At 41.3% G+C, this 13196-nt stretch overlaps 1 protein-coding gene across 4 annotated transcripts in view; it reads left to right on the forward strand.

The window, feature by feature from the left end:
* Positions 1 to 13196, forward strand: part of col4a6 (collagen, type IV, alpha 6) — a 178256-nt gene that overhangs the window by 14911 nt on the left and 150149 nt on the right. The window contains exon 1 of one of the 4 annotated variants that reach the window (XM_061913808.1): positions 1756 to 1896. The exons of the other annotated variants lie outside the window; for them this stretch is intronic. The gene's annotated coding sequence lies outside the window, so the exon portion shown is untranslated. Of the gene's footprint in view, positions 1 to 1755; positions 1897 to 13196 lie in introns of those variants that run through there. 4 annotated transcript variants of the gene reach the window in all.

Below are 13196 nucleotides of genomic sequence, written 5' to 3' on the forward strand. Positions count from 1 at the left end.
GTGTTTGTATGGAGGAAAAGTGGACGTGACGACAGGTTGTAGAGGACGCAAAAGGCAGTACCTTCAAGTTACGCCCCCAATATTGCTGTCCGGGTGGAAATCGGGAGAAATTCAGGAGAATGGTTGCACCGGATGATTTTCGGGAGGGGCACTGAAAATCGGGATGGTTGGCAAGTATGATTTATCGTTAAATTGGCAGTCCCGTCAGCGATCCTGTTCTGTCTCCCTGTAATGTTTGATCCTGTTCTTATATCTTTGTAATTTTTGTCTGATCTTGAATGGGATTGTGCTGAAAATTTCCCCTTGGGTATTAATAAATTATTTCTGATTCTGATTCTGTTAGTGAGGACACCTATTTATCTTAGACAAACACAGCCCTCTGTGATAGGAACACAGCTTTAGATTTGGATCCTTGTGCACCATCCTTCCCCCTTTTGGATGACCTCCCCAGGTGACATCCTGCATAGCTTCCCTCCCTTGCCTGCAGCTCATAGTGTCGCATGACTGCTAAAGAAACATATAATGTACCTTTTTATTGCATTCTTTTTAGTTTTGCCGGAACTTCTTCTGTAATAACTTTGATGGAAGCTGCAGCCAAAGTCAACATTGTAAAAAAGGAATAATAATAATAAAGGCAGCCACTGGCTACAAAAGCAACATAGCATATTGTGGAATGAGCAGTACACAAAGGCAATAAAATGTGGATTTTGGTCGTTGGCATCAGATGAAATACTCTCATGCCACAACCTGCTGTGGAACTTTCGTTGATTCGTTTTTGCTTAAGCGATTTGTCGCTAATTATTCAATTTTTCAGTTTGTTTCCGTTGGGGGTTGTTGACCATGAATCAGAAAGATTTTTCCAATTTGTCTCGGAGACGTTACCAGAGGTAAAATACCAGACGAGTCAATCAGGTGCACCGTGAAGTATCGCCCACGCCCTGGAGTTGAACCCATTTTTCATCTGGGACAGGAATGCTTATTTGTCAGGCTTTAGCTTTTTAATCCAAACGTCCATGTAAGTGATCTTATGACTGATTGATGTGTCTTCACTATGGAGCGGAGGAACATGCTGTCTCCTGACTCTTGGAGCGGAACTCCCTTTGCAACACAATCTTGTTTAGTGAGGAGTGGATCTGAAGCGACTGGGTCGCTCCGTCCCTTTGGCCCGCTTCCACTTAACAAGCGCTTGTTGGCCGGACTCCAGAAGCACCTACAGGAGAACTGTGACATCGCCGCTAACAAAGAGCTTCATTTTTGCCGTTCAATCTCCTTACAAGCACTTCACCATCAACTAATTCAAAGAGCTTTGTCCAGAATTGTAACTGTTTTACTTGCTAATTGGCTTTTTCGAACTTACAGCTTTACAAACATGAACCCAGTCACCTCTTATATAAGATTGTTGCTCAGTATTAGGGATAGTCTCACACGCATTTGAATAGTTTTCCCCTCTGATCTTTGAAATATAAATGTCGTGTTTTGAAAAGCTTGGCCCTACCTGGCACTAGATCTTTCCTGTTCAGCCTCGCACTCCTGGCGTTGGATCCATTCACACATGGCCTCACCAAACGCTCGTTAGTTAATGAGTGGGGTTATGAGCCATTGATCAAAATTGTGACTCCACCCAAACTTCCTCCTCTTTTATTCTCATTTTGCTTTTGGTACCTCCAGGAAATATATGTAATTGCTGTCAGTTACTAAGTCACTTAAAAGTTAACGTTCCACTGATAGTCACACACACTCGGTGTGGTGAAATTAACCTCTGCATTTGACCCATTCCCTTGTTCCACTTCCTGGGAGTTGAGGGGAGCAGTGAGCAGCAGCGGTGGCCACGCTTGGAAATCATTTGGTGATTTAACCCCCAATTCCAACCTTCGATGCTGAGTGCCAAACAGGGAGGTAATGTATCCCATTTTTCTAATCTAATCTAATGATTCGGCCAGGGTTTTAACTCAAGACCTCCCAATCTCAGGGCAGACACTCTAACCATAAGGCCACCGAGCAGGCTTTTGGGTCATATTATCGTTTTTTTCTACTTCCTGGTGGTCTACATAACATGTAATGGTAGTTCTTGTGTCAAAATCTTGCAGACCTATTTCACGCCGCTTTCCCTTCAAAATGCGCTGTTTTGTTAGTGGTCTAAAATTACAAGCCGAAACCCTCCTCCAAGCCTAGCCCCCTTCGACTGCCGACTCCACCCTGTCAGTAATGTTGAAGTTTTTAGCGCTTCCATATTGAGTCAACTAACAGATGTAAGTTGCAATTATTTGCTTTTTTTATCAGAAGTGACAACGACAGAGAATTTTGGCATGCATGCACATGTACAAGTCTTCTACCCCACATCAAAGTTCCGTTTTAGGGCCATTTAATTTCTCTATTTTTATTCATTATTTACCTCAAATGTTCTCATTCTGTCATGTTCATCTCTATGCCGACGACTCTGTTGTTTACCATTCCAATTCTGATGTATCCCAAATCAAGTATAATTTGAAACAAATTTGCCAAACTGTACAACACTGGTTTAATAACAAGTTTGATCTTAATGTGGCACAAAATTATTACAAAAATGTATTATTACTTCTAGTGATGGAACTCCACTAGAGTGAGTTTATGTGTTCAAATACCTTGTTTTTTGGATCGAACTCGAGCTTACCTTTCAACCACACATTGACTTTGTAAATATATTATACATTAAAGATGTTTGTAAGAAAATCTATGGCTTATCACAGATCAATCCATTATTTTTCCATCCATCTATCCATTTTCTACCGCTTATTCCATTTGGAGTCGCGGGGGGCGCTGGTGCCTACTCAGCTACAATCCGTCGGAAGGCGGCGTACACCCTGGACAAGTCGCCACCTCATCGCAGGGCCCCATTATTTTTAATTTTTATTATCCATCCATCCATTTTCTACCGCTTATTCCCTTTTGGGGCAGCGGGGGGCGCTGGCGCCTATCTCAGCTACAATCGGGCGGAAGGCGGGGTACACCCTGGACAAGTCGCCACCTCATCGCAGGGCCAACACAGATAGACAGACAACATTCACACTCACATTCACACACTAGGGCCAATTTAGTGTTGCCAATCAACCTATCCCCAGGTGCATGTCTTTAGAGGTGGGAGGAAACCGGAGTAACCGGAGGGAACCCACGCATTCACAGGGAGAACATGCAAACTCCACACAGAAAGATCCCGAGCCTGGATTTGAACCCAGGACTGCAGGACATTAATTAATAAAATATTTTATACTTTCCCTACTCAATTAAGCAGGTGTTGTTTTCCAAAACACTACAGACTCTATCCTCAACATTCAACAACATCGCAACGTTTGTGTCATGTACTGACTGTTGTGGCTGTTCACTGGCTTAGTCCTAAATCGAGGCGTCACTATCACTGGGTTTTGTTTCTCTTTAAATTTGGACTGTCAGAAATGTCAAAATAATAGAGAAATTGTCAATTCAGCAAAATCATTTTATAATTTTACCGCTGCATTCTGGGTGACGTAGAGGGGTGATTATATGAATGTCTGCTGGCATGTTTTTTAATGCCGTTCATTTTTCTTTCATAATATCCATCCATCTATCCATCCATTTCCTACCGCTTATTCCTTTCGGGGTCGCGGGGGGCGCTGGAGCCTATCTCGGGAGGAAGGGGGGCACACCCTGGACAAGTCGCCACCTCATAATATACATATATATATATATATATATATATATATGTATACGTGTATGTATGTGTATATATATATATATATATATATATATACATACACATACATACACACATACCACCTGGTAACCTCCTCACGCAGAGTAGAAAAGAGAGACGGCAGATCAATTGGTCTAAAAAGGGGTTTAATTAAAGGCTAGAGTTTATAAATACTTCTACTGAGGTAGCATATCTAACTGATACCTGTAGGGAATTCCAGAGTACTGGAGCCCGAATACAAAAGGGCAGACTTTTTTGGGCCCTGGGAATCACTAATAGGCCGGAGTTATTAGAACACAGTTTTCTGGCTGAGACATATGCTACAATACAAATAGCAAGATGAGATGGAGCTAGAGCATTTAGTACTTTATACGTTAGTAGTAAAACCCTAAAGTGGCATCTTAAGTGCACAGGATGCCAGTGCAGGTGAGCCAGTATAGGCGTAAACTTTCTTGTTCTTGTCAAAAATCTAGCAGCTGCATTTTATGCGCCGTACAGTTGAAGCGAAATCCTCATTTCAATAATGCGGTCTGCACCACCTTGAATTGTACACGCAGTCTTCGTAAATCACACGCAACACGCCCACTCTTATTTCTATCGAGTGCACAGGCTGTTTAGCACCTGTTCTTAGAATCTCAGTAAAACAGGAACCTAGTTTGTTTACTCATTGTGTTTTTATCAGGTTACTATTTTATCATAGGAAAAAAAGTGTAATAGTAAAGTCAATAGAGTTTGTAGTTTATCCGATAAGGAACACATAGAAACATTAATGAAGGATTAAAGTTTGACAGATATATTGTATTCCAAGTCGGGTTGTCCAAACTTTATCTGCACATTGAAAAATCAAAAATGTTGTAGCCTAAGAAGTGACTATACTGTATGTGTCAGCTTTGCCTTATTAGTAGAATCAACACATCCACTGGGACAGAACATTGTATATTAATTTGATAAGTGCAGAATACATGATAAGCAATGCCTTAATCGAATAATATATACACAAGTAAAAGTGTAATGAGTAAAGTTTGTGTGGTTAAGTGCTTCTTTGTAAGTTATTTTCTTTGATGTGCTCAAGGGAGAATATAAAAGTAGAAAATGCATTTATTGGCCTTTTAACAATTCATAACTCTTCGTTGGCAAGTTTCAGTGACATTTTTCCAGCAAAAACTCCTGCTTTCATTTTATTGGAGCAAGTTAAGAGTTTGCAAAGCACTGGCGCTTCCTTTTGCAACCTTTTATTTATGCTAAGAAGCCTTCTGCCATATGTTTGGGATTGAGGGGGAACATATGTGCATAGGAAATGTAGGGACATCCTAAAGTAGTTTACTCCCTCCTACTGATATTGGCGGACAACTGGAATAGAGGTGGATCAGATGTGAGGTGACGTAAACAGAGCAGACGTACATTTGTCTTGCAATCATCTGCGTGGACTGTTTAGTCCACACTTTAAGTGTATGTGTCAAAACACAACACGCATTCTCAAGGTGACTCCTAAGACCGAACATTTTAAGGCGTGAAAGTATTTCGAATTTGATTAATTTAGTTCCAAAAGCAGAGCGTCATTCTTCATCCCAGCGGCATTCCAGATGACATATAGGATCTTGAAATCTTTGACAGACAGAAAGGGGACAGGTCTGGGCTTAGGACCCGTCAGCATGTGAAGGGTAGCTAATGAAAAGTTGCCAGGGGCGACATGAACATTCCATATCATCGCCATAGCTACCGACCCTCCTTGCTCGACCGCCACCTACCTACCCCCGCCCTCCAAGGAGTCGGGGTCACACACCTGTCTTCTCTTCTTTTGCTTTTCTCTGAAACGTTTTGAACCCTTGGACAGTTGAATCCTCCCTTGTGTATTTAAAAAGCTACATTAGCCATAAATCCTTCCTCGTGGGAACCGAGCAGCAGGGGTCAGTGGGAAAAGCCACAGAGTCAGGCCGGCGCAGCACATGGAGGTCAAAGGTGACACAACTCCAGCAGGTAGGGCGGCAATTAAAAGGTGGAACCTCCTCGGAACTTTTAGGAATTTTGTTTTTTGGGGTTTGACTTGTTTGTGTATTGTCATAAAACTAAACATATGAACTGGGTTTTATCTCTTTATGACATTGGGGATTCAGACTTTTTCAACCTGATGAATGGATACTAACACCAATGAATGTCAAGCAGTACATATCTTCTTCCTCTTCCTTGCTAACATTATTCTAAAAAAAATAAACCGGGCTTTAGCACACTCAAAAACTTACTACCCTATTTTCCGGCATATAAGGCGCACTCAACAGTGCGCCTGATCACCCGGTTCGCCTAATGTACGGAATAATTTTGGTTGTGCTAAGCAACCTCGAAACTATTTTATTTGGTTAATGGTGTAATGATAAGTGTGACTTGTAGATGGCAGTCACACATAAGAGATATGTGTAGACTGCAATATGACTCAAGGAAACTTCACCAAAATGTTATATGTTTCATTGAAAATATAGAACATTACACACGGCGCCCAAAAATCTAAGCGGCTTGAAAATGATTTAAAGAGCCACCATTACCTGTTACGTAGACCACCAGGAAGTGTTTTCAATTTAGAAAAAATAAATCGTCATCGTCAGTGCCCCTAATAACCTGGTGCGACCTATGGTCCGGAAAATACGGTATAATTTACAGGAAATGTGTACACATGTTCATCAGAACAGGAAGCGCAGAAATCATCAATGACCAAGTACAGTACGACACACTGATTTTTGGCCATTTAGGTTTGGAGCATTTGGGGTTGTTGCATTTTTTCTTAGTTTTTGGTGTAATGTTCTTATCCTCGATGTGTTTATTTTGTTTTTAGAATAGGTTGCAGTCTGCAAATGGACCCCGTGCCTCCCTTTAGACATCCCTGGCTTATGCGAACATCAGCCAGCCTGTCTGTGGAGCGTCAACATAAACCATTGTATTAGTATCAACATGTCAACGTTTCTAAATACTTTCCACCTTTTTGCATTTTAACTACTACATTTTTTTCTCAGTTTTCCTGTTTAATTTTTTTAAATTTTAGAATCAATAAAATAAAAAGAATAAAGGTTAGCTGTGGACCGCTTATAGCCGCTCTTTGGACGCCTTTGTTTTGTGGACTATAGCAGGAGTTGGCAACCCAAAATGTTGAAAGAGCCATATTTGACCAAAAATACAAAAAAATTATCTGTCTGGAGCCACAAAAAGTTTAAAACCTTATGTAAGTGTTAGAATGAAGGCAACACATTAAGTTAGTGTCTCAGAGGGTGGGATAACTCCCGGAAATAACTGTCTTCGAAAGGCCAAAAGTATATATGTGTGTGTCCAAGTTAAAGGAAAGGACAGGCTGTCTTAATCTGATGGTTTGCAGCCAATATCACATACAGATAATGTGTCAGGAGACATGCAAATATAAATTAAACACAAATATACCTACAAACGAGGCATAATGATGCAATATGTACACACAGCTAGCCTACATAGCATGTTAGCATGGATTATCAGCACTCCACACAGGTCAATAATATCAACAAAGCTCGCTTTTCTGCATTCACGCACCGCATAAAACATTTGGTGGACAAAATGAGAAAGAGAAGGAGTGGCATAAAACACGTCTTTCTGTGGCATGGACGGAGAAAGTTAAACACGTAAACCAACTAAAATTAGTAGGACAAAATGGTGCTGGCCTAATATTGTCATTGGTTATGCGTAAACACAAACATATTAAACAGTGGGCTTTCTGACATTTAGGAAGGTTGGTGTTATGTCTGTCCTCCGACAGAAACATTATTAAAAAATCTTTTTTCATTTTTGAAAATGCTCCATGAAGCCACTAGGGCGGTGCTAAAGAGCCGCATGCGGTTCGAGAGCCGCGGGTTGCTGACCACCGGACTATAGGATTGATAATTGACTTGGGTCAACTTTGGGTTAGTTAGGTCCACACAGGAAATGACCATTCATTCACCTTGACAATTTTGACACATTGGAAAGCGAGAGTTCCTGGCTGTGTGGCAGGCTCTTCATTCAATTGGCGGACAATTTAAAAAAGAATGTGTGATTTAAAAAAAAAAAAGACTTGAGGTGACATTGGAGCAAAAGGTGAACCGGAGGTGATGCGGTAAAAGGGAGGCCGCGAAGGGCTTCAATCAAACACCTGGGAGAGATCTGAGCTGTGACTGACCTCCTGAGAAGGTCATGGACTGACCTTTACCCTTCTGGCCTACAACTGAAGTCCGAAGATGGTTTTAGAGTCGGTTTATCAGGCTATTAATGCTGATGCAAAAACATCAGCCAATATGCGATTAAGTCACAAAGTCCTAATTAAATAAGATTACAATGACCAATAGTAAACGCATAGTTTTATTGACCAAATTAAACCGGAGTGTGACCTTCTGAGCATGATCAAGGTCATTCCTAAAGTTCAGTAAACTATAGCTTGCAGGGTTAATGTACACCGCCAGCACATTGACTGATTTGGGCGTCTGAGTTGAGTTTAAACCGGACCGTGGTTGCACATTTACTCTCTTTGGACACATGTCAGCGAGCATTCCATTCCCTTTGGAAAGGTCAAGCAGGTGAGAGGAGTGCCGAGAGTGTTCCTGTTGTTTCCTGAAAAAATTTTTTTCGAACACGCATACACGTGGTTTCTCTTTAGCGAGACCACAAAAAGGGGAAAAAAAAGGAGTTGAATGAAAGCAAGAATGAGGCGTTCCTATTTGTAATCAGCGCACCTGGATGCCTCGTGGCTAATTGACCTGAGCAGGTGGATGCATGACTGACCGTATATACCTGACAAAGAAAAAAACAAAAACCTATATAAATGATATCTTCAGACTTAAAAATCCGATACGCATTAAATATTATGTATTAAATAAAGTATTTCCTAGTTTTGTTCCTCTTTAATCCATACGTTATGGTACTCTGATTATTTTATTATTTTATTTTGGATCATTGCAAGGTGGGGTAGCACGGTGGACCAAGGGTTAGTGCATGTGCCTCACAATACTAAGGTCCTGAGTAGTCCTGAGTTCAATCCCGGCTCGGGATCTTTCTGTGTGGAGTTTGCATGTTCTCTCCGTGACTGCGTGGGTTCCCTCCGGGTACTCTGGCTTCCTCCCACTTCCAAAAATTTAGAGAAAAAAATGTGTCTGGGGGCCGGTATATCTGATTTTTACAAACACAAATTCAAAACCTCACAATAATTCTGTCTGATTGAATGCTAAAAACGTTATGACAGATCGTCCAAAAAAAAAAGGTCTTGGAATTTTACGGTTTGTTACTGAAAGAGACACCCAGAATGTACATGAAAATACAGAATGTGGAATTTACAATATTACCTATGAATGATAAAACACTGAATGTTGACAACATATGGCCGTCGCACCCCCTCTCGATCGACATATTTTACAATCAACAAAAATGCAACAAACACAGCAAAATATTAATGCGAAGGGTAAAAGAAAATTCCACCTACTATCTGATATAAATAAATAAATGATATATGGGTTGTACTTGTATAGCGCTTATCTACCTTCAAGGTACTCAAAGCGCTTTGACACTACTTCCACATTTACCCATTCACACACACATTCACACACTGATGGAGGGAGCTGCCATGCAAGGCGCTAACCAGCACCCATCAGTAGCAAGGGTGAAGTGTCTTGCTCAGGACACAACGGACGTGACAAGGTTGGTACTAGGTGGGGATTGAGCCAGGGATGCTTGGGTTGTGCATGGCCACTCTTCCACTGCGCCACGCTGTCCCTATATCTGATTAATCACTAAGCTTTGTTGTTAAAAATCTCCTTCCGTGTCTGTCCCTGATACCCGCATTTCAGGCTGACGCTCTGTGGAAACGCTCCCCTCCCACACTGCTTGGTACCTTGTTTGAGCTGCTGTGACGTAGACTACCATGGTAACTACCGTATTTTTTGGACTATAAGCCGCAGTTTTTTTCATAGTTTGGCCAGGGGTGCGACTTATACTCAGGAGCAACTTATGTGTGAAATTATTAACACATGACCGTAAAATATCAAATAATGTTATTTAGTTCATTCACGTAAGAGACTAGACGTATAAGATTTCACGGGATGTAGCAATTAGGAGTGACAGATTGTTTGAAAAACGTATAGCATGTTCTATATGTTATGGTTGGTATTTGAATGACTCTTACCATAATATGTTACGGTAACATACCAGGCACCTTCTCAGTTGGTTATTAATGCGTCATATAAGGTACACTTATTCAGCCTATTGTTCATTATTCTTTATCTATTTTAAATTTCCTTTCAAATGTCTATTCTTGGTGTTGGATTTTATCAAATAAATTTCCCCAAAAAATGCGACTTATACTCGTTTCTTTTCATTCTTTATAATGCATTTTCGGTAGGTGCGACTTATTCTCCGGAGCGACTTATACTCCGATAATCATGCAAAAGCGCAGATTCCAACCATTGAACTACTTTGTATAGTTCAAGACTAACGGTCATTAGAAAACATCACTGCACATCATAATGGCAGTTTCCAGTAGTTGTCCTACAGTTTCCTACAGTTTCCATCTTAAATATGTGAAAAAAAATGATTTGGGCCAGATTGAAAAACTTAACAGGCTGTATGCGGCTCCTGGGCCTTAATTTGCCCCTCGGTCTAATGTCTAAGTCTAAGTAATCTTGGCCCGTTATAAGGCTTTCCCCACTATTAGCTTCAAAATAAATGGAAGTGAAAGGTAATACTTATGCCATAGTACATTGCAGTCTTGATACACTTCACTGATGTTATTTTTATTAACTAATATAATATTATACCAAACACTTCCCTCCCCCCAGCGTTGTTTCAATATGCCCGACTACTAAAAGTGTCCTCTGATCATGGATCTAAGAAGTGTGTGTCAACACCATGGGCCCCTCTGACAATATTATCTTTTTCTTTCCGGCTTCTTCGGCCCTCGTTTGTCTGAGAGCAGCCTGATTCAAAAGGGGGACTCTCCATCCATCCTTCTTGTTTCCTGTGCTGAAGAGGCGCTCAAGGTGGGCTTGTCGGGGCACGACTGCAGTGGTGTGTGTGAAGCCATGATGCCTGCCAGCTGTATAAATCTGCGCTAAATCCATGCTTTTCTTTTGATAAAACACTGTTATTGCAGTATTCGGTCTCCACAAACCAACCCCCCCATATCTCGAGAGGGTGTCCTCACCACAGCTGCTATAAAATCAGGGCGAGCGTGCACGTCGACGTACGTGTAAACACAGACATGCATCGCTCATCCCTCTTAATTGACTGCTTGGTGGTCCGATCTGTTTCTAGTAGTTTCTGAGATGGACGTCACATGGTGGAGAGGGTCAAAGGTTGCACAATCCGACACGTGTGAAGGGCTTTGTATATACTGTTTTGTTTACCTGAGGAATGTTCTGCTTTGTAAAGTTACAGTGCTTTAAAAAAAATACACATTAAATAACATTGTTTTTACAAGTTTGAATGGAATGTTGGATAGACAGAAAGAAAGGTGAGGACAAAGAAAAACAACTTTTCTTCAAACCTGCACACTTATTATCCATAGGCGAGGATGGCGATTGCCTATGGCCGTGACCTTTTTCTTTTTTTTACTGTCAACAAACGATGTTTAAAGAATTCTCCCCTTCTGTGGAGAAGTAAACACAGCAAGCTTTTTACAGTCGCTTGTAAGCGCAAGTAAACACTGAGTTAAGTTCAGTCAAAGGCCTACTGAAACCCACTACTACCCACCACGCAGTCTGATAGTTTATATATCAATGATGAAATATTAACATCGCAACACATGCCAATACGGCCTTTTTAGTTTACTAAATTGCAATTTTAAATTTCCCGGGAGTTTTTTCTTGAAACCGCCGCGTAATGATGACGTGTACGCTTGACGTCACGGGCTGTTAGGAAATTTGAGCGCTGCGCACACACACAGCTAAAAGTCGTCTGCTTTAACCGCCTCATTACACAGTATTTTGGAGATCTGTGTTGCTGAATCCTTTGCAATTTGTTCAATTAATATTGGAGAAGTCAAAGTAGAAAGATGGAGTTGGGAAGCTTTAGCCTTTAGCCACACAAACACACGGTGATTCCTTGTTTAAAATTCACAGAGGTGAAACTTTACTATGGATCACAGCGGACATGGATCCCAACCGAATGTCAACCAGCAAGTTTCGGTGAGAAAAGTGTAGCCGTGGTAAAAAGTCGCTTCTTACCGGAGATCAGCTGAGCTTGTGCCGTCCATAAAGCTGCCGTCGAACTTCCTGAGACACTGCGCGTGAACACACCCGTGGACACACACTGCCGACTATCAGGTACTGTTAAACTCACTAAAACACTAGCAACACAATATAAAGATAAGGGATTTCCCAGAATTATCCTAGTAAATGTGTCTAAAATCATCTGAATCCGTCCCATTGCAATTGTGTTTTTTTTTAACTTGTTTTTTGTTTTTGTTTTTTCTAGTCCGTCGCTATCAATATCCTCAAACATGAATCTTTAATCCTCGCTCAAATTAATGGGGAAATTGTGGTTTGCTCGGTCCGAATAGCTGTTTTTGTTGGAGGCTCCCATTAAAAACAATGTGAATATGTCAGGAGCCATCAACGTGTGACGTCATCGTCTGCGACTTCCGGTAGAGGCAGGGCTTTTCTGTTAGCACCGAAAGTTGCGAACTTTATCGTGGATGTTCTCTACTAAATCCTTTCAGCAAAAATATGGCAATATCGCGAAATGCTCAAGTATGACACATAGAATGGACCTGCTATCCCCGTTTAAATAAGAAAATCCCATTTCAGTAGGCCTTTAAGGTACCAATGATGGTCACACACACACTAGGTGTGATGAAATGTGTCCTCTGCATTCTACCCATACCCTTGTTCACCCCCTGGGAGGTGAGGGGAGCAGTGAGCAGCAGTGGTGGCTGAGCTCGGGAATCATTTTGGTGATTTAACCCCCAATTCCAACCCTTGATGCTGAGTGCCAAGCAGGGAGGTAATGGGTCCCATTTTTATAGACTTTGGTATGACTTGGCCGGGGTTTGAACTCATAACCTACTGTTCTCAGGGCGGAAACTTTAACCACTAGGCCAGTGGTTTTTAACCTTGTTGGAGTTACTGAACCCCAACAGTTTCATATGCACATTCACCGAACCCTTCTTTAGTGAAAAATAAAAATGTTTTTTAAATTCAAGACATAGTTATAGGTTTTTTTACTGGTGCACAAAATGAACCGTGCATGAACATCACCTTGTTCAAAGAATAAAACCAACACAGTGCATGAACTCACAATAAATTACACACCTGCAAATCAGATGGAAAATTAGAGGAAACATTGTTTGGGGGTGTCCATAATACGGCAATAGGGAGACATTTTTATTTACACGATGAGTCGGGTTTATCTTTTTCTCCGCGGCAGAGGCTGCGCCAAACCCCTGAGGCTGACTCACCGAACCCCTAGGGTTCGATCGAACCCTGGTTACGAACCACTGCACTAGGCCAACCGAGTA

This window comes from Nerophis ophidion, linkage group LG10 (genome assembly GCF_033978795.1).
Source record: "Nerophis ophidion isolate RoL-2023_Sa linkage group LG10, RoL_Noph_v1.0, whole genome shotgun sequence".
Taxonomy (NCBI): Eukaryota; Metazoa; Chordata; class Actinopteri; order Syngnathiformes; family Syngnathidae; genus Nerophis; species Nerophis ophidion.